Genomic DNA, 19,775 nt, shown 5'->3' on the forward strand with positions numbered 1-19,775 from the left:
TCAAGTTGGAAGCGCCTGGCTCTACCCCATACATTTTAGTGTTTAAGTATGTTTCCTCTCATAGCTTTCCCGTGTTCTCTCTGTATGCATGCACATGTGTGCTTGCTCTGGCCCCAGTAAGATCTGAGCTACTTAAGAGAAACCCCTTTGCTCTGCCCCCTACACCAGGCACTCCCCACCAGGGAGGTTGTATAGCACAGTAGTTAAGAGACAGACTCTAAAATCTTGAATGCCTAAGTTCCAATTCCACCTCCTGCAAGCAGCTGTGTGACCACAGGCAAGTCATGTTAGCTTTGAGCACCTCACTTTCCTTGTTTGTAAAATAAGGAAGGTGGTAATGATTTTTGTGTGCATTAAATGATTTAAGTGGTATAAGGTGGCCAGGATGAGTACTGACACCATGGTGCTGCTATCACTAGAGACATTGTGAACCCACTGTGTCCAGGGAGATGAAGGAAACAGGCTTTGCCTTAAAGGAGCTCAGTCTAGTATGCAGGATGATCGTGGATACAACTGAATTCCAGAAAATCGCTGTTGGTGATTGGACCATCTAGGAGGACAGAGGTGGCCCGGAGGCAGAGAAGGCAGGGCTGGGAACGCCACAAGGAGCTTTTCCATCAGATCTGGGTTTAAAGGGATGACTTGGAAGGTCACCTGTAGAGCAGAATAAGGTGAGGGCCTTGCAAGTGGGAAAGATGGCAAGTGTAGCCTCACAGTGGCCGGATGCTTGTGGACCATGGACCACTGGGCTATTTGGGACATGAGAGGTGAGGTGGCAGGAGATGAGGTTGAGCTAGGTCAAGTCGCTTTCTTTGGCCTGTGGCATGGCAGAAAGTAAAGGGGTAAGAAAGTCAGGAAAGAGCATTACTGGCAGTGCCCCACAAGGCAGGGGCCCCCATTGTGCCCACATTTCAACATTCAGGAAGTCACCGGTTCGGGCTGAGGGCTATAGGAGCAGAAGCCAGGACAGAAGAAGTTAAAGGAGAGAATTGGCAGTGAGGAAATGAAGGCAGCTGGCAGCTCCAGTCACAAGTTTAGGTGGGGGTACCCCCCAAGAGGGCAGGGACTGTAAGGGCCTCCCCTGTCGGCAGGAAATCCCCTGACAAAGGGGTGCCTCCTCTCTCCGCCTGGTCAGCTCAGCTCTGACCAAGGGCAGTCCTCACTCATGGGGGTGCAGAAGGGACACTTTGGAAAATGCTGTGTGTTAATTACCGAGTGTAGCCTTCTTCGGAGGGAGCATTTAGTGGATGTCAGGTTTCGTCATTTAGCTCTGGCTCTGGGATCAAAGAGACTTGGAACCCAAACCCAACTCTTTCATTAACTTGCTGTGTGACCTTGGGTGATTGCCTTAGCTTCTCTGAACCTCAGCACAAAGTAATAGCTCGTAGAAGGATTAACACATATACATTGCTCAAAACTCCCAATAACTTGTAACTTGCCTCTGATCTTGTGGTTAGAAAGTGATGACACCACAATGAAAACCCAGGACTTCCTGCCTCTACAGCTTGGTTTAAATCTAGTTTAATCTAAGGGCTATAATCCAGAAGTTCATACCAGATGAGCTTTCTGAAAACACACATGCCATTCCCCTAACCCCAGCCAGAGATTCTGGTTTTAATAAGAAGCCTCATGGTTGGTTCTAATGCACAGCCAGGCTGAGGACTGCTGTGCAAAATAGTAGAGCAGTCACAGGCAGCACGGAGACCTGTGTGAGCCCTCGGGACTCCATCCTGGGAGGATCCATGCAGTTGAACAATCGGAAATTACTGATATTCACCCCTTTTGATAGTTGATAAATACATACTTCATAGGATTCAAGCTAATCCATCCAGTCAGCAGGGCCAGACTAGGCACATGAGGCGCTAGCGTGGTATGCAAAAGATTCAGTAATCAAGCTAAGTAATATTTTAACACAATTTTTAAAAATCAAAATGAATGCAGAAAGCCCATCATGAAAACAAAATCAACATTTTAAATAAACCACAAAGATCCCATGCTGCATTTTGCAATGACTCTGGTCACCCGCTCACCTGGTCCCAGCCCTGCTCCTTACTCTGTGTTTCAGCATCCTCATTTGCAAAATGGGATACCAACAGTTTCCCTGTTTGTCCATAGGGTGGGTGTGAGGATCAAACGAAATAGTAAAAGTCTAAGTGTAAGCAAAAGGGCTTTCAGGGGAATAACCTCTTATACCAAGCCGGCACATAATGTAAAAACTCCTGCATTGTCGATGCCACCCTTAAAAATACCTTAAGTCTCCCATAAAGTGCAAAACACACAATTTGGAGAACATTGCACAGTTTCTTCCTAAGTCCCACTCAGACACTTTTATCTCCAGAACACAGATCTGGCTGTTGCTTCCCTTGAGCACCAGATGAAGTGGTCGACTTGCCTTTGGGGACCATGCTGTTCAAGAAATGCAGGGCTTGGCTTTCTTTTTCTTTTGGAGTGCATATAATTGCATCGGAGAATTTAAATGCATTTTCAGAGGGGTTCTGGTGTAGTTCTATCAAGGTCTGATGTTCTCCAAACTGGCTTCATTAGACAGGGGTAATGGGGCTGGAGTCCTAGGCAAGCACAACCCAACTCATGGTAGCCTCTACAGAGCTTGACTCTCTGTAAACTAGCATAGTCGATAGGCCACCTGGCAGATCACCAAGAACTCCTGAGTAAACCCATTCCCACTTAAAACTGGGGCAACCATGTTAACACATGATGCAAAAATCAAACCAAAGTATTCAAAACAAGCAAACAAAACCTCACAGCGAACAGAAAAGCCAAGACTCTGGAATGGTCCTCGAGTCCCTGTCACACCTCACGGGCAGTTTGACCATTTGTTCTGTCGTCTTCTTAAGCTCATCAGTGGAGACAATGGAAAGAGAGACCTGGGCTGAAGAAAATGTAAAGGAGGCAAATATTAAACATTTCTATCTATTGACTTTATTTTTCTTGCCAGTCGTGCATGACAGTAGTGGTCAGTGTCTCCCAGGCCTAGCCTAGCACCTACTTAATAATTTCATTCATGGTACTTAATGAAGCATAATTACTGCAGATTCATTTTAAAAATTAAAAAAAATCAACAACACAAATGATCATCATTTGGTGAACAGGTAAATAAATTGAGGTATACCCATTCAATGGGATACTAATCAGTAATAAAGAAGCGGGAACATGGGTGAATCACAAAAGCCATTATGCTGAGTGAAATAAGCTAGACTCCAAGAGAACATATTGTATGACTTCAGTCATATACGTTTCCAGAACAAGCCACACTCATCTACAGTGTCAGAAAACAGAGCCACAGTTTCCAGGGGTGGAGGTAGGGAGGAATTGACTGCAGAGGAGCACAGAGGAAATTTATGGGTTGATGGCAGTGTTTTGTGCCTTGATGAGGGTGTTAGTTACAAAACTCATCAAATTTTGCTCTTGAAATATATATATATATATATATATATATATATATATATATATATACAGTATATATAATACACCTAAGTAGAGTTAATTAAAACATAAATTAAAGAAAAAAGATGACAAAATTATTATTGTTGGACCTTGGCCCACCTCGCAGAAGTTTGTCCTTTGAGAGCCATTGGAGGGTGTAGATGGGGTGAAGTGTGTGTGAGGCCTCGCTGAGCCACCTTCTCTTCCCTGTGGAGGGATGCTCACACACATTTTGGGATTGCTGCATCAGGACTACAGCCTGTGTTCTTAGAATAGAGGGAAGAAAAGGGAAGCAGACTGGTCTATGGTGGGACTTTCCCACTGACCCAGCACTCCCACCCAGGGAACACCCAGCACAAAGGCCAGCGAGGCAGCTGTGTATCCCTGGCCTGATTTAAAAAACACAAGTTCTCCTGACCAAAGATGCCACCCTCTGTCTTCCGGACACCTACAGTGTTTTCACAGGGGCCAAACATTTTATTACCCCAATTTAAATGTATCCCTTTCTTGGAGATTATTCATACTGACGTGTAAACAAGCAATATTATTCCTTTCCCAGAGAAGGTTTTGGGAGTTGGAGAAGTAGGGGCAGGTGAGAGTTGGAACCACCCTGGATTCTGGAAGCCTCTGCACAAGAAAATGTTAAATATGCACTAAAAGAAAAAGAGTCACTATTAGAAGTTGTACCAAGGGTCACCTGTGCTAATTATCATTGATCTGAAACAATTTTGCCTGAGAAATCCTGGACTGAGAGCAATTGGGATGGAACAGAGAAGATAGGAAATCAGTCAGAATTGCCTGGAGGTGGTTGTCAGTCATCCCGCATTCATTCAACAGATGTTCACTGAGTTTTTACTCTGTCCCAAGCTCTGCACTGGTAAGAAAACAGACTCATACCTTCTCCGATGATCTGGTTCTTCCCCTGTATTAGTCACATGCTGTCAGTCATACCCTACGTTGTCATTTTTACTCATAGTAAATCCTTCATAATCACTCATCCGTTCTACTTTCTGGTCACAGCACAGATCTTTACAGCTCTTCCTTCAGTATGCTATTTCTAACAGTCCTTTGCCTCTAGGACTTCTGATCTGTTCTTCTGCCACTCTTCCACTGTCCATTCCCCAGTTCATGTCCTTTCTCCCATTTAAATTTATGGTCAGTCATTTTAATCACCCCCGGTACACACCCTCAACTCCCTTGCCCCTGTTTTGCTTCATTGTACTCAGTTGACAAAAAACATGGCAGAGGTTAGATCCAACCCTCTGTGCAACGGAATGTAACTGGAGTAAATGATGTGATCATGGTGCTGGTCTCATTTTAATCTTGTGACATAAACTGCAAACGAACCTTAATCCCGTCTGGCGATAAGACTATAGTTCTTTATTCAAGTAACTCTCCCAAACAACTCTTTCATCTTCACTTCATCTCTTGTCTTCACTCTCAGCTGATGACCTTGCCCTCCTCTTAAGAAAATTCAAGCAACCAGAAGTGGAACACCAGACTCCCACCACTGCCGGCATCTCTACCAAGATGCCATCTTCCTGCCTTCTTATGACTTAGATGAACTGTCCAAGCTCCTGTCAAGAAGCACTCTTTCAACCTGTGCACTAAATCCCATCACCTCTCACCTACTTTCGGGTATTTTTCCAGCAGCAGTCCTTCCTTCTCTCTCCTCTACAACATCAATGATACAGTCTCCATTGGATTGTTCCCAACTGCTGAACATACATACTATTAGTTTTCCATCCTGAAACATTTACTCTTGGTCTACTTCATGCAACCTACTACCTAAATTTTTGCTCTCCTTTGTGGAAAACTTCCTCAAAATTGTTGTTGATACCCATTGTCAGTAATTCCTCTCCTTCCATGCTTTTAAAATCCACTCCAATGGAACTTTTATCCCCATCGCTTAACCAAAACTACTTTCATTAAATCACTAATGGATTCTACATGGTGCCCTCCTATGGTCAAATTTTAGTTCTCCTTTTTTTTTATCAGAAGTACATCATAGGGTTCCTCACTCTCTCCTCCTTGAAATAATCTTTTATGTTGTCTTTTAACACATTATTGACTGGCGGATTTTTGCAGAAACTAGTGCCTGTGGCCAGAGATTTGTTATGTAAGTGAATAGAGAAATGTCTCTAGTCAGTAAAGTTTGGGTAACAAAAGACGTATTAAGGTGTCTCTGGTCAATAAGTTGTTAAGACACAGCACTTTCTTGATAGTTTTCCTACCTCACTGGTCACTCTTGGTTAATTTTGCTCATTTGTTCTCTTTCTTCACCTATTTATGTTAGGGTGCCCCAGGATTTGATCCTTTGTCGTCTTTTCCATTTATACTCACTTCTTTGGTGAAGTTATCTGGTCTCATGTTTAAATTCCACCTATGTGTCATTATTCACAAATTTATATTTCTAGATCAGACTTCACTCTTGAACTTCAGATGCCTATATCTACATACATGTTACATAGATATCTCAAGCTCTATGTGCTACAGATTTTGCTCCATCTTAGTTGATGGCAAATTTATCACTCCAGTTGTTTTGATCAAAAAACCTGACACTGGGCTTCCCTGGTGGCTCAGTGGTTGAGAGTCCGCCTGCCGATGCAGGGGACACGGGTTCGTGCCCCGGTCCGGGAAGATCCCACATGCCGCGGAGTGGCTGGGCCCGTGAGCCATGGCCGCTGAGCCTGCACGTCTGGAGCCTGTGCTCCGCAATGGGAGAGGCCACAATGGTGAGAGGCCCGTGTACCACAAAAAAAAAAAAACCTGACACTAACCTTGACTCCTTTCTCTTCACACTCTTTCTCTCTCCACATTCAATCCATTAAGAAATCCTTTGGCTTCACCTCCAAAATAGATCCAGAATTCGAAACTTCTCATCATCTCCCCACTACCACTCTGGTGCAAGTCACCACAATCTCTCTCCTGAATTACTTCACTAACTTTGTTTTTTGTGAAGAAACAAGATATTAATATAATATTCAAACTTAGTATTCTTTTCTTTCCAGTTTTATTGAGATATAATCGATATACAGCACTGTATAAGTCTAAGGTGTCCAGCATAATGATTTGACTTACATACATCATGAAAAGATCACCACAATAAATTTAGGGAACAACCATCATCTCTTATAGATACAAAATTAAAGAAATAGAAAATAATTTTTCCCTTGTGATGAGAACCCTTAGGATTTACTCTCTTAACAACTTTCGTACATAAGGTTCTGCAGCATTAATAATATTAATCATGCTTTGCATTTCATTCCTACTTCAATAATTTTCTAACTGGTGTCCATACTACCATATGGTCCACATTCAATATAGCAGCCAGAGTTATCCTTTTAAAACATAAGTCAGGGCTTCCCTGGTGGCACAGTGGTTGAGAGTCCGCCTGCCAATACAGGGGACGCAGGTTCATGCCCCGGTCTGGGAGGATCCCACGTGCCACAGAGCAGCTGGGCCCGTGAGCCATGGCCACTGGGCTTGTGCATCGGAGCCTGTGCTCCGCGGTGGGAGAGGCCACAGCAGTGAGAGGCCCACGTACCACAAAAAAATAAATAAATAAATAAATAAGTCAGGCATGATGTCAGGGAAGATGGTGGAGCAGAAACTAGCAGGAATCTATCTCTCCAGCTGAACAACAATTATACTGACAGAAACAGTGTGAAGTGACTATGTTGTAACTCTGAAATTTATTTGAATATTTGCAGCTTCAATGCAACAGCTTGGCTGATAAATTGCAGTTCATTTCTACTGATTTCAGCCATCAACATGGTGACAGCTAATCATCTCCTACCTGCCCCTCACCCCATGGCAGGCATTTGTAGGGACAGCAACACACATTTCTGGCGTGACTTGATAGAGCCAGAGTGTGCAATAAGGACCTTGTCCTCCAAAAATGGGGTTCTGTGTTCTGACTACAGATTGCTCCTTCAGATTACTAAAGGGAAGGCATGAAGGCTGTATGCCCTTGTTTCAACTCTCACCAGCTGAATCAGCTTCGAGGAGATTTACAGGAGCAGTACCTGCTGTTTTGGGCATTCAAAAACAACCCTATATATGGAGGAATTTAGAAAGCAAGTCCAGGGAAGGAGGCAGATTCAAAAGAGAGCTGAGAAAACCTTAGGTTTTCACTGTAGGCTGATCCCCAGCACAGAGACACCCTAGAACAATTTCTGAAAAACGAAAACAACAAAAAAAATTTTTTTAATTAAAAAAAGCCAGCAATCCAGAGGAAGATGCTAATTTACAGATTTACCACATTATAAGATTCAAATGTCCCAGCTTTCAACCAAAAAAAATCACAAGGTATACAAAGAAATAGGAAAATATGGTCCATTCAAAGGAACAAAATAAATGGACAGAAACATACTTGAGGAAGCCCAGATATCAGATTGACTATACAAAAACTTTAAAGCAATTCTCTTACAGATGCTCAAAGAGGTAAAGGAACACATGGACAAAGACAGAAAAACAATGCATGGACAAAATGAGAATATCAACAAAGGGGTAGAAAATATAAAGATGGACCAAAAAGAAATTCTGGAGCTGAAAGGTACAATAAGTGAAATGAAAAGTACACTAGAGGGTTTCAAAAACATATCTGAGCAAGCAGAAGAAAGAATCAGAAAACTTGAAGATATGATCATTGAGATTACTGAATCCAAACAGAAAAAAAAAAAAGAATGAAGAAAAACTAAACAGAGTTTAAGGGATCTGTGGGGCACCATCAAGCTGACCAACATACACATTGTGGGAAGAAGGAAAAGAGAAATGGCAGAAAGAATATATGAAGAAATAATGGCTGGCAGCTTTCCAAATGTGCTGAAATATATTAATACCTACAAATTCAAAAAGCTCAACAAACATGTAGGATAAACTCAAAGAGACCCATAGTGATACGCATTATAGTCACATTGTCAAAAGATGAAAAGAATCTTGAAAGCAGCAAGACAGAAGTGACTTCAAGGAATCCTCAATAAGGATCTCTGTGAGACAGCACACAACACTACAGCAGCAGAGTCTTTGTATGCTGTTGAAATTAAGTTGGGATAGATTCTAATTAGAATGTTATAATTTTAGGATGTTGAATGTAATGGTAACCCAAAAGAAAATAGAATTTACACATAAGAAAATGACAATAGAAATCAAAATGTTTCACTATAAAAAATCAACTAAACACAAAGAAGGCAGTAATGGAGGAAATGAGGGGAAAAAGCTGTAGTTCATGTAGAAAACAAATGTCAAAATGGCAGAAATAAATTCCTCCTTTCAGTAATTATTTTAAATGTAAATGGATTAAACTCTCCAATAAAAAGGCAGAGTTTGGAAGAATGGATTAAAAAAACATAATTCAACTATATGTTGTCTACAAGAGACTCATTTTATTTTATTTTTTAATTTATTTTTTGTCCTTGAGATGTTTTATTTCATGAATTTTTATGCCCTATGACCAAATAATTTTTTTATTGGAGTATAGTTGTTTTACAATGTTGTCTTAGTGTCTGCTGTGCAGCAAAGTGAATCAGTCATACATATAAGTATATCTACTCTTTTTAAGATTTCCTTCCCATTAAGATCACCACAGAGCATTGAGTAGAGTTCCCTGTGCCATACAGTAGGTTCTCATTAGTTTTCTATTTTATCCATAGTAATGTATATATGTCAATCCCAATCTCCCAATTCATCCCACCCCGCCTTCTCGCTTGGTAACCGTAAGTTTGTTCTCTACATCTGTGACTCTATTTCTGCTTTGCAAATACATTCATCTCTACCATTTTGCTAGATTCCACATATAAGCGATATTATATATTTGTTTTTCTCTTTCTGACTTACTTCACTCTGTATGACAGTCTCTAGGTTCGTCCACATCTCTGCAAATGGCACTATTTCGTTCCTTTTTATGGCTAACTAATATTCCATTGTATATATGTACCACATCTTCTTTATCCAGTCCTCTGTCAATGGGCATTTAGGTTGCTTCCATATCCCGGCTATTGTAAGAGTGCTGCAATGAATATTGGGGTGCATGCATCCTTTCGAATTATGGTTTTCTCTGGATATACGCCTAGGAGTGGGATTGCTGTGTCATATGGTAGTGCTATTTTTAATTTTTTTTTTTTTTTTTGCGGTAAATGGGCCTCTCACTGTTGTGGCCTCTCCTGTTGCGGAGCACAGGCTCCAGACACGCAGGCTCAGCAGCCATGGTTCACAGCAGCCATGGTTCACAGGCCCAGCCACTCCGCGGCATGTGGGATCTTCCCAGACCGGGGCACGAACCTGTGTCCCCTGCATCGGCAGGGAGACTCTCAACCACTGTGCCACCAGGGAAGTCCTTTAATTTTTGAAGCAACCTCCATACTGTTCTCCATAGTGGCTGTACCAAATTACATTAGCACCAACAGTGTAGGAGGGTTCCTTTTCTCCAAACCCTCTCCAGCATTTATTGTTTGTATCAATAGATTTTTTGATGATGGCCATTCTGACCAGGGTGAGGTACAAATCAAAATCCCATTGTAGTTTTGATTTGCATTTCTCTAATCATTAGTGATGTTGAGCGCCTTTCTTGTGTTTATTGGCCATCTGTATGTCTTCTTCAGAGAAATGTCTATTTAGGTCTTCCGCCAATTTTTTGATTGGCTTATTTTTTTGATATTGAGTTGCATGCGCTGTTTGTATATTTTGGAGATTAATCCCTTGTCAGTTGCTTGGACTGCAAATATTTTCTCCCATTCTGGGGGTTGTCTTTTCATTTTGTTTATGGTTTCCTTTGCTGTGCAAAAGCTTTTAAGTTTAATTAGGCCCCATTTGTTTATCTTTGTTTTTATTTTCTTTACTCTAGGTTGTGGATTGAAAAAAATCTTGCTGCGATTTATGTCAAAGAGTGTTCTGCCTATAGTTTCCTCTAAGAGTTTAATAGTATCCAGCTTTACATTTAGGTCTTTAATCCATTTTAAGTTTATTTTTGTGTATGGTGTTAGAGAGTGTTCTAATTTCATTCTTTTACATGTAGTCATCCAGTTTTCCAAGCACCACTTATTGAAGACACTGTCTTTTCTCCATTATATATTCTTGCCTCCTTTATCATAGCTTAGGTGGCCATAGGTGCATGGGTTTATCTCTGGATTTTCTCTAAGGATTGCATTGAATCTGTAGATTGCTTTCTGTGGTACAGTCAATTTCACAATATTAATTCTTCCAACCCAAGAATATGGTATATCTCTCCAACTGTTTGTGTCATCTTTGATTTCTTTCATCAGTATCCTATTGTTTTCTGAGTATAGGTGCTTTGGCCTCCTTAGGTAGGTTTATTCCTAGGTATTTTATTCTTTTTGATACAGTGGTAGATGGGATTGTTTCCTTAATCTCTCTTTCTGATATTTCATTGTTAGTGTGTAGGAATGTGAGAGATTTCTGTGTATTAATTTTGTATCCTGCAACTTTACCAAATTCATTCATGAGCTCTAGTAGTTTTCTGGTAGCATCTTTAGGATTTTCTATGTATAGTATCATGTCATCTGCAAACAGTGACAGTTTTACTTCTTCTTTTCCAATTTGGATTCCTTTTATTTCTTTTTCTTCCCTGATAGTCATGGCTAGGACTTCCCAAACTAAAGTGACGAGAGTGGACATCCTTGTCTTGTTCCTGATCTTAGAAGAAATGCTTTCAGCTTTTCACCATTGAGTATGATGTTAGCTGTAGGTTTGTCATATATGGCTTTTATTATGTTGAGATAGGTTCCCTCTAACTCCACTTTCTGGAGAGTTTTCTTTTTCTTTGGTGCTGAATTTGTCAAAAGCTTTTTCTGCATCTATTGAGATGATCATATGGCTTTTTTCTTCAATTTGTTAATGTGGTGTATCACATTGATTTATTTGCATATATTGAAGAATCCTTGCATCCCTGGGATAAATCCCACTTCATCAGGGTGTATGATCCTTTTAATGTGTTGTTGGATTCAGTTTGTTAGTATTTTGTTGAGGATTTTTGCATCAATGTTCATCAGTGATGTTGGCCTGTAATTTTCTTTTTTGTGTGTTATCTTTGCCAGGTTTTGGTATCAGGGTGATGGTGACTTTGTAGAATGAGCTTGGGAGTGTTCTTTCTTCTGCAATTCTTTGGAAGAGTTTCAGAAGAGTAGGTGTTAACTCTTCTCTAAATGTTTGATAGAATTTGCCTGTGAAGCCATCTGGTCCTGGGCTTTTGTTTGTTGGAAGATCTTTAATCACAGTTTCAATTTCAATACTTGTGATTGGTCTGTTCATATTTTCTATTTCTTCCTGATTCAGTCTTGGAAGATTGTACCTTTCTAAGAATTTATCCATTTCTTCTAGGTTGTCCATTTTATTGGTGTATAGTTGCTTGTTGTAATCACTAACGATCCTTTGTATTTCTGTGGTATCCATTGTAAGTACTCTTTGTTCATTTCTAACTTTATTGATTTGAATCCTCTCCCATTTTTTTCTTGATGATCCTAGATAAAGCTTTATCAATTTTGTTTATCTTCTCAAAGAACCAGTTTTTAGTTTCATCGATCTTTGCTATTGTTTTCTTCACCTCTATTTCATTTATTTCTTCTCTGATCTTTATGATTTCTTTCCTTCTACTAACTTTGGGTTTCCTTTGTTCTTCTTTCTCTAGTTGCTTTAGGTGTAAGGATAGGTTGTTTATTTGAGATTTTTCTTGTTTCTTGAGGTAGGATTGTATTGCTATAAACTTCCCTCTAAGAACTGCTTTTGCTGCGTCCCATAGGTTTTCATTTGTCTCTAGGTATTATTTGATTTCCCCTTTGATTTCTTCAGTGATCCATTGATGATTTAGTAACATATTGTTTATCCTCCATGTGTTTTTCACCTTTTATATTTTTCTGTAATTGATTTCTAATCTCAGAGCATTGTGGTCGGAAAGAGGCTTGATATGATTTCAATTTTCTTAAATTTACTGAGCCTTGATTTGTGACCAAAGATGTGATCTATCCTGGAGAATATTCCATGTGCATATGAGAAGAACATGTATTCTGCTGCTTTTGGATGGAATGCCTTATAAACATCAATTAAGTCTATCTGTTCTAATGTGTCATTTAAGGCTTTTGTTTCCTTATTCATTTTCTGTCTGGATGATCTACCATTGGTGTAAGTGGGGTGTTCAAGTTCCCACTATTTTTCTGTTACTATCGATTTCCCCTTTTATGGCTGTTAGCATTTGCTTTATATATTGAGGGGCACCTATGTTGGGTGCATATATATTTACAATTATTATATCTTATTCTTGGATTGATTCCTTGATCATTATGTAGTGTCCTTCCTTGTCTCTTGTAATAGTCTTTATTTTAAAGTCTATTTTGTCTCATATGAGTATTGCTACTCCAGCGTTCTTTTGATTTCCATTTGCCTGGAATATCTTTTTCCATTGCCTAACTTTCAGTCTGTATGTGTCCCTAGGTCTGAAGTGGGTATCTTGCAGACAGCATATATATGGGTCTTGTTTTTGTATCCATTCAGTGAGCCTGTGTCTTTTGGTTGGAACATTTAATCCATTTACATTTAAGGTAATTATTGATATGTATGTTCCTATTGCCATTTTCTTAGTTGTTTGGGGTTTGTTTTTATAGGTCTTTTTCTTCTCTTGTGTTTCCTGCCCTGAAAAGTTCCTTTAGCATTTGTTGTAAAGCTGGTTTGGTGGTGCTGAATTCTCTTTACTTTTGCTTGTCTGTAAAGCTTTTGATTTCTCTGTTGAGTCTGAATGAGATCCTTGCTGTGTAGAGTAATCATGGCTGTAAGTTTTTCCTTTTCATCACTGTAAATATATCATGCCACTCCCTTCTGACCTGCAGAATTTCTGCTGAAAGGTTAGCTAATAACCTTATGGGGATTCCCTTGTATGTTATTTGTTGCTTTCTCCTTGCTGTTTTTAATATTTTTTCTTTGTATTTAATTTTTGTTAGTTTGATTAATAAATGTCTCAACGTGTTTCTCCTTCAGATTATCCTGTATGGGATTCTCTGCTCTTCCTGGACTTGGGTGACCATTCTCTTTCCCATGTTAAGGAAGTTTTAGCCTATAATCTCTTCAAGTATTTTCTCAGATGCTTTCTCTTTTTCTTCTTCTTCTGGGACCCCTGTAATTCAAATGTTGGTGCATTTAATGTTGCCCCAGAGGTCTCTAAGACTGTCCTCATTTCTTTTCATCCTTTTCTCTTTATTCTCTTCCATGGCAGTTATTTCCACAATTCTATCTTCCAGGCTCCCTTATCCATTCTTCTGCTTCATTTATTCTGGTATTGATTCCTTCTAGTGTATTTTTCATTTCAGTTATTGTGTTGTTCATCACTGTTTTTTCTTTAGTTCTTCTAGTTCCTTGTTAAACATTTCTTTTATCTTCTCCATCTGTGACTCCATTCTATTTCCAAGATCTTGGATCACCTTTACTATCATTACTCTGAATTCTTTTTCAGGTAGATTGTCTATTTCCCCTTTATTTATTTGGTCTTGCGGGTTCTTACCTTGCTTCTTCATCTGCAACATATTTCTCTGTTGTCTCATTTTGTCTAACTTACTATGTTTCTGGTCTCCTTTCCACAGGCTGCAGGGTTGTAGTTCCTCTTTCTTCTGGTGTCTGTCCCCTGATGGGTGAGGTTGGTCCAGGGGCTTAGTAGACTTCCCGTTGGGAGGGACTGGTGCCTGTGCTCTGGGGGGTGGAGCTGAGTCTTTGCTATTGTTTTGATGGGCCAGGCCACATCAGGGGGTGTGTTTTATGGTGTCTGTGAGCTTAGTATGACTACAGACAGCCTGTCTCCTGATGGGTGGGGCTGTGTTTCTGTCTTGCTGGTTGTTTGACCTTAGGCATCCAGCACTGGACCTCGCAGGCAATTGGGTGGAGCCAAGTCTTGATGTTGAGATGGGGACCTCCAGGAGAGCTCATGCTAATTGATATTCCCTGGGGCTGGGAGTTCTCTGATAGCAGTGCTTCCACCACAGGCGCTCAGGCTTCACCCCTGACCAGGGAACCAAGACCCCACAAACCATGAAGCATGGCAAAAAAAGAAAAAGAAAACAAACAAGAAAACCCAGGACAAATAATAAAAACAAAAATAAATGAAAACAAACAGAAAAACAAACAGCAAATAAAAACCAAAGATAACAACAAAACAAACAATAAAAGAGAGACTCATTTTAGATTGAAAGATAAAAACAGATTGAAAGTGAAAGGATGGCAAAAGTTATTCCCTATAAATGGTAATCAGAAGAGAAGTGAAGTGAGTATACTAATATCGACAAAATAGACTTTAAATCTAAAAAAATTACAAGGGACAGAGAAGGATATTATATATTAATAAAATGTTCAATACAGCAAGAATATATATAATATACACTTGCAGACATAATAACAGACCCTCAAAATATATGAAGCAAAAATGGACAGAATTGAAGGGAGAAATAGATCATCCAACAATAATAGTTGGAGACTTCAAAACCCCGCTTTCAGCAATGATGGAATGACCAGATAGAAGGAAGATAAGTAAGGAAATAGAGGACTTGGACAACACAGTATATCAATTAGACCAAAAAGACATATGTAGGGACTTCCCTGGTGGCCCAGTGGTAGAGAATCCACCTTCCAATGCAGGGAAAGTGGGTTGGATCCCTGGGAAGGGAACTAAGATCCCCCACGCCATGGGACAACTAAGCCCATGTACCACAACTAATGAGCTTGTGCACCTCAACTAGAGCCCATGTACCACAAACGAAAGAGCCCATGCACTCTGGAACCCACGTGTCACAACTACAGAGCCCATGTACGCTGGAGCCTGCATGCCACAACTAGAGAAGAGAAAACCTGTATGCCACAGCTAGAGAGAAGCTTATGCACCACAATGAAGAGTCCACACTGCAGTGAAAGATCCCGTATGCCTCAATGAAGATCCCATGTGCTGCAACTAAGACCCAACTCAGCCAAAAAGAAATAAAATAAATAAATTAATAATAAATAAATCTTTAAAAAAAAGACATATGTAGAAACTCTATCCAACAGCAGTAGGACACACATTCTTCCCAAGTACACATGGACATGTTCTAGAATACATGGATGTTCAGCCACAAACAAGTCCCAACATATTTTAAAAGATAGATATCATACAAAGTATCTTTTCCAACCCCAATGAGATGAAGTTAGAAATCAGTAACAGAAAGAATACCAGAAAATTCACAAATATGTGGAAATTAAACAACATATTCTTAAGCAACCAATGGGTCAAAGAAGAAATCACAAGGGAAATTATAAAATACCTAGAGGTGAATGTAAACAAAAGTATAACATACCAAAACTTACATATACTTATAAATGTTAAAATAAATATTTTGTTATATATATTTTACCACAATAAAAAAAGTAACTCAGACTGGCCAGAATAACCTAATAACATCTCTTGCTGTGTAACAGGCCCTACACACAATAAATCTGGAGGATGGGAGCCTATCTTCCCCTTTTTTCACCCTCAAGTCTTGTCCTTGCCCCACAGTCCCCAGGAAGTCTAGGTTCAGAAGGACATTGCCTTTGGGTAGAAGCAGGGTTCATTTACTAGCTGGTCAGTGTCATATGACTTCCTGGGAGACCCAAGGAATGAGTGGAGTGATCTGAACCTAAAAAGTCATGGGGAAGTGGGAGCCTGTGAAAGAATACCCAGGGATGGAACATTTGTTTAGGTTTCTCTTCTCCTTCTGACTCATATTTCTGGACACCCCTGGCAGCAAACATCTGGCACTGGGAGGGCTGAATGGCCATGTGGCCTGTAAACACTGGGTGAGGAGGCATTCATTTGCAATCTCAGAGAGCATCTGGAGAGCTTCAGGAAGAAAGGAAGCAGTGAGTTGTTGTTTGAGGTGACTAACAGATGAGTAGACAGATGATACATGACTGCTGCCTCACGGTGAATGGTTAGTTTCATATAACTAAATAGAATTCTGTTTCACTTTGACTCCACATTAGCTGAAGCAGGAGCAGGGTAACGTATATAGGCTGAAGTCAGGAGGGGTGAAATCAGTGCTCATTTGACTATTCCCCTGGAGCTAAGCTCAGATGCAAGTGGAGAAGAGATGAGTTCTCAGGTCCCTCCAGCCACTCAGAACTATTGTGCCAGATACTTGCTGGCACAGTAGCCACTCAGAACTACTGTGCCAGATACTTGCTCAGGATTGCTAGAGTAGACAAGTATGGGTGTGGGAGCCGTCCACACCAATTTTCCCTTTCTGGAGCCCCCCTACTTCTTTCATCTGTATTACCTTTTGTCTATTGTCATTCAGTCCAATGTGATCAGGGGACCTGCAGTAACTCTGCCAAGGTGTAGGCAAGCAAAGAAAGCGAGGCCAATAGCATGATTCCCTTCTGGTATTTAAATCACAGCTGGAGGGACGTTAGCTTAAAAATAGTTGGGGTTTTACTTCTTCCTAGCAGTGTTGTCCTGAGCAGGCCATTCCTGCTACTTGACCTTAGCCCTGCCCTGCTACCTACCATCTCAAACTGCCTCAGTTTCTCTCTTTTCTAAGCCCAGTTCTTTCAGTCAAGTCTGGAAGTCCCTGACAGTCTTCCAATAAATTTCTTCTTGCTAAGTTGGCTAGATTTGATATAGATTTTTATTGGGTATACCTAAAGGACCCAGGTTCCCCTAGATTTTCACAAAGGGCATCCAGGACCTTCTTCTGACCCTCTTTCTGCTCACCTCTCAGGTCTATGTGCCCCGTGTTTCTGGATTCCCAGTGCTTTGGGTCTGGTACCCCCTTCAAAGGCCTTAGCCTTATAGGATCCAGCCAGCCTGACCTCAAGCTGGAGGAGGGGGGAAGCTCATAGTTTTCAGAACTAATATGGTTGATTCACTCCCCAGTAACCCAATTCAAATCCAATGATTATCGATACTTCTTTGACAGTTCTCAATTTTACCTATTTCTGAAAGGAACAATTTTTTCAATAGTAAAGTAGCAACAAAAAAATTTTTAAACAAAAAAAACAATGAAAACCCAGAAAAAACATCGGATGGTATTGAGTAGAGTGTCCCTTTTAAATAGCCCCTAGGAAATGACTCAGGGGTGGCCCCTCCCTCTTGTAAATCATGACTTACTATCAAGTCAAGAATGCTCCAAAGACTCTGGATGAGGCATTTTTCCATTTGCTTAGTTAAGACTGTCTGCATTTGAGATCTTTTCAGTGACTGGGGTCTTTTCCACCTTTGGAGAGTCAAGGGGTGGCAGAAATCATGTTCTACTAAAAGAGGCTGATGAGTCTAGTTACTTGAATTCCCAGCCTCACTGGCAGCCAAGCATGGTTATGTGACCAAACAGGCACACCCTCCATGTTCCTTTAAAGGAGAAGCTGGGATTACTGCACACCAGAGAAGGGACTGTAGCTGCAGCAATGCCAAGGGTTTCATCTCAGCCCTCCCTGGCAGCACAGGCAGCAGAAGAGTGGCAACAGCAAGTGAATCCTCATGGGAAGGGTTCTGTAGTATGATTTTGGCTTGTATCCCTGACCCTGACCTTCTCCTAGGCCTGGTTCTGCAGTCTTATCAGCAATTCTATGAGCTCCCAGTAGTTTTCCAGTAATTTCCTTCTCAGCTTAAATCAGATTTCCATTTCTGTTGCTTGCAATGAATATTGCGGACTGTTGCAGAGATGTAATCAGCAATCCAGACCTTCAGGAGGCCCTAGTGTTTAGGCTTTTGGAAAATAATAAGGTCAAGTTCCTTATTTGCTTGGCAAATAAGGGCCTCTATACTTGTGCCAGTGTCTACCTCCTAGACTCTTGCTGCCCTCTCCTCCATTTACCCATGTTTCTCTGGTCGTCCTGAATTACTACGGTTTACCAAGGCTGTTTGTTTAGCTTGAAGAGACTTCCCCACTCCTAAATCTCATCTGACAAATGACCATCACTCAACTAAGGGCACCTGGTCTATGAAGCCCATTGAGTAGGACTGACCCTTACACTTCCTACCCACCTTTTCAACGTACATTCTGCAGAGATTTGTGGGTAGTATAAATAACTCCAGTAGTTGTGCTTATTGGTCTCCTCCCTAAGCTGTGAGCTCCCCAAGAGCAGGAACCACACATTCCCATTGCTTTAACCCCAGTTTACCTCAGAGTGAAGAAATGAAAAAATGATTGGGAAACACCGAGATGCTGAGAAGGGGCTCCCACACAGCTTGTGAGCAGCACTCAGAATTGTGTGTCTCCCCCGTGATATGTGCAAGGAGGCAGGAGGAAAGGGCAGGTCAGAGGCCCTTTTATTCTCTTATTAACTTGTTAGATTGGATCAAAAGAATGGTGATCCAGAAAGGCTTTGTGGGGACCTGTGGTTTGTTTTTATCCAGCACAAAATATTGTTTTGTGAAAACTCTAAGGAATTTTATGGCCAATTCCATCTGAGATTCATTCTTCAGGGTCCTTAACCTTAGTCCCAGGATATTGACAGTGGCTACTGATGCTGGACATTCATCTTCCCAAAAATTGGACACTTTAACAGAGACCCTAGACCGTCAACCGACTACATTTCTGCAGAGGTGAGAGACTGGAAGCCGAAGGTCTTTGCTGAGGCTGTACTTCCTCACTTCTCTGCCCTTGTTGGGAAATTGAATGTACACATGAAGGCATTTATAGTCATCTGAAGCCAAACTCTGCCCCTCCCTCCTTTTAAACTATTTTTTGAGTAGGAAGATGTGAAATAAACAATACAACTTTGCCTCCATCATTTGGTTTGACCCTGTGCTTTTCATTAGATGAGGCTGAAGTCTTGGGTCTCATGATTCTAAAGTCTGTCCTGAGTATGGTGAAACCATGTAAAACATACATGCAAGGAGCTGTATTATTAGTCTACAAAATTCCCAGGCTATTACTGTCTCCCTTGTGTCATTTCTGATCACAGAAAGGAGTTATCTAACAATGATTGTGCAAACTGGATATGAATAAGAAAGGAAGTGAAGTGCTGATGCAGAGTTTTTAAAGGCTGGGTGGAGGGAGCTGAAGTAATTGCATTTTCCTAGACTCACTTTCAAAGTGGTCAATTTTATAGAATCACTTGCCCAGGAAAGGGAAGTGAGTGTTCACATTTTAGGACCTACTCTAAGCCTGGCACAGTTAGACATTTACACAGGTTCTTTCTTCACAACGATCCTCTTTAAATGTAAATGTCAGTGTTTCTTTTTCACAGATGAAGAAACTGAGGTCTGGGGCCATTAAAATGCACATGCCAAAAGTCACATAGCCAGGTCCAACTGACTACAGAGCCCAGATGTGTCCACTACATGAACACTGAATGTCACTGGACCTGAAAGGGGCCAGAGTTAT

This window comes from Neophocaena asiaeorientalis, unplaced genomic scaffold (assembly GCF_003031525.2).
Source record: "Neophocaena asiaeorientalis asiaeorientalis breed wild unplaced genomic scaffold, Neophocaena_asiaeorientalis_V1.1 scaffold32, whole genome shotgun sequence".
NCBI lineage: Eukaryota > Metazoa > Chordata > Mammalia > Artiodactyla > Phocoenidae > Neophocaena > Neophocaena asiaeorientalis.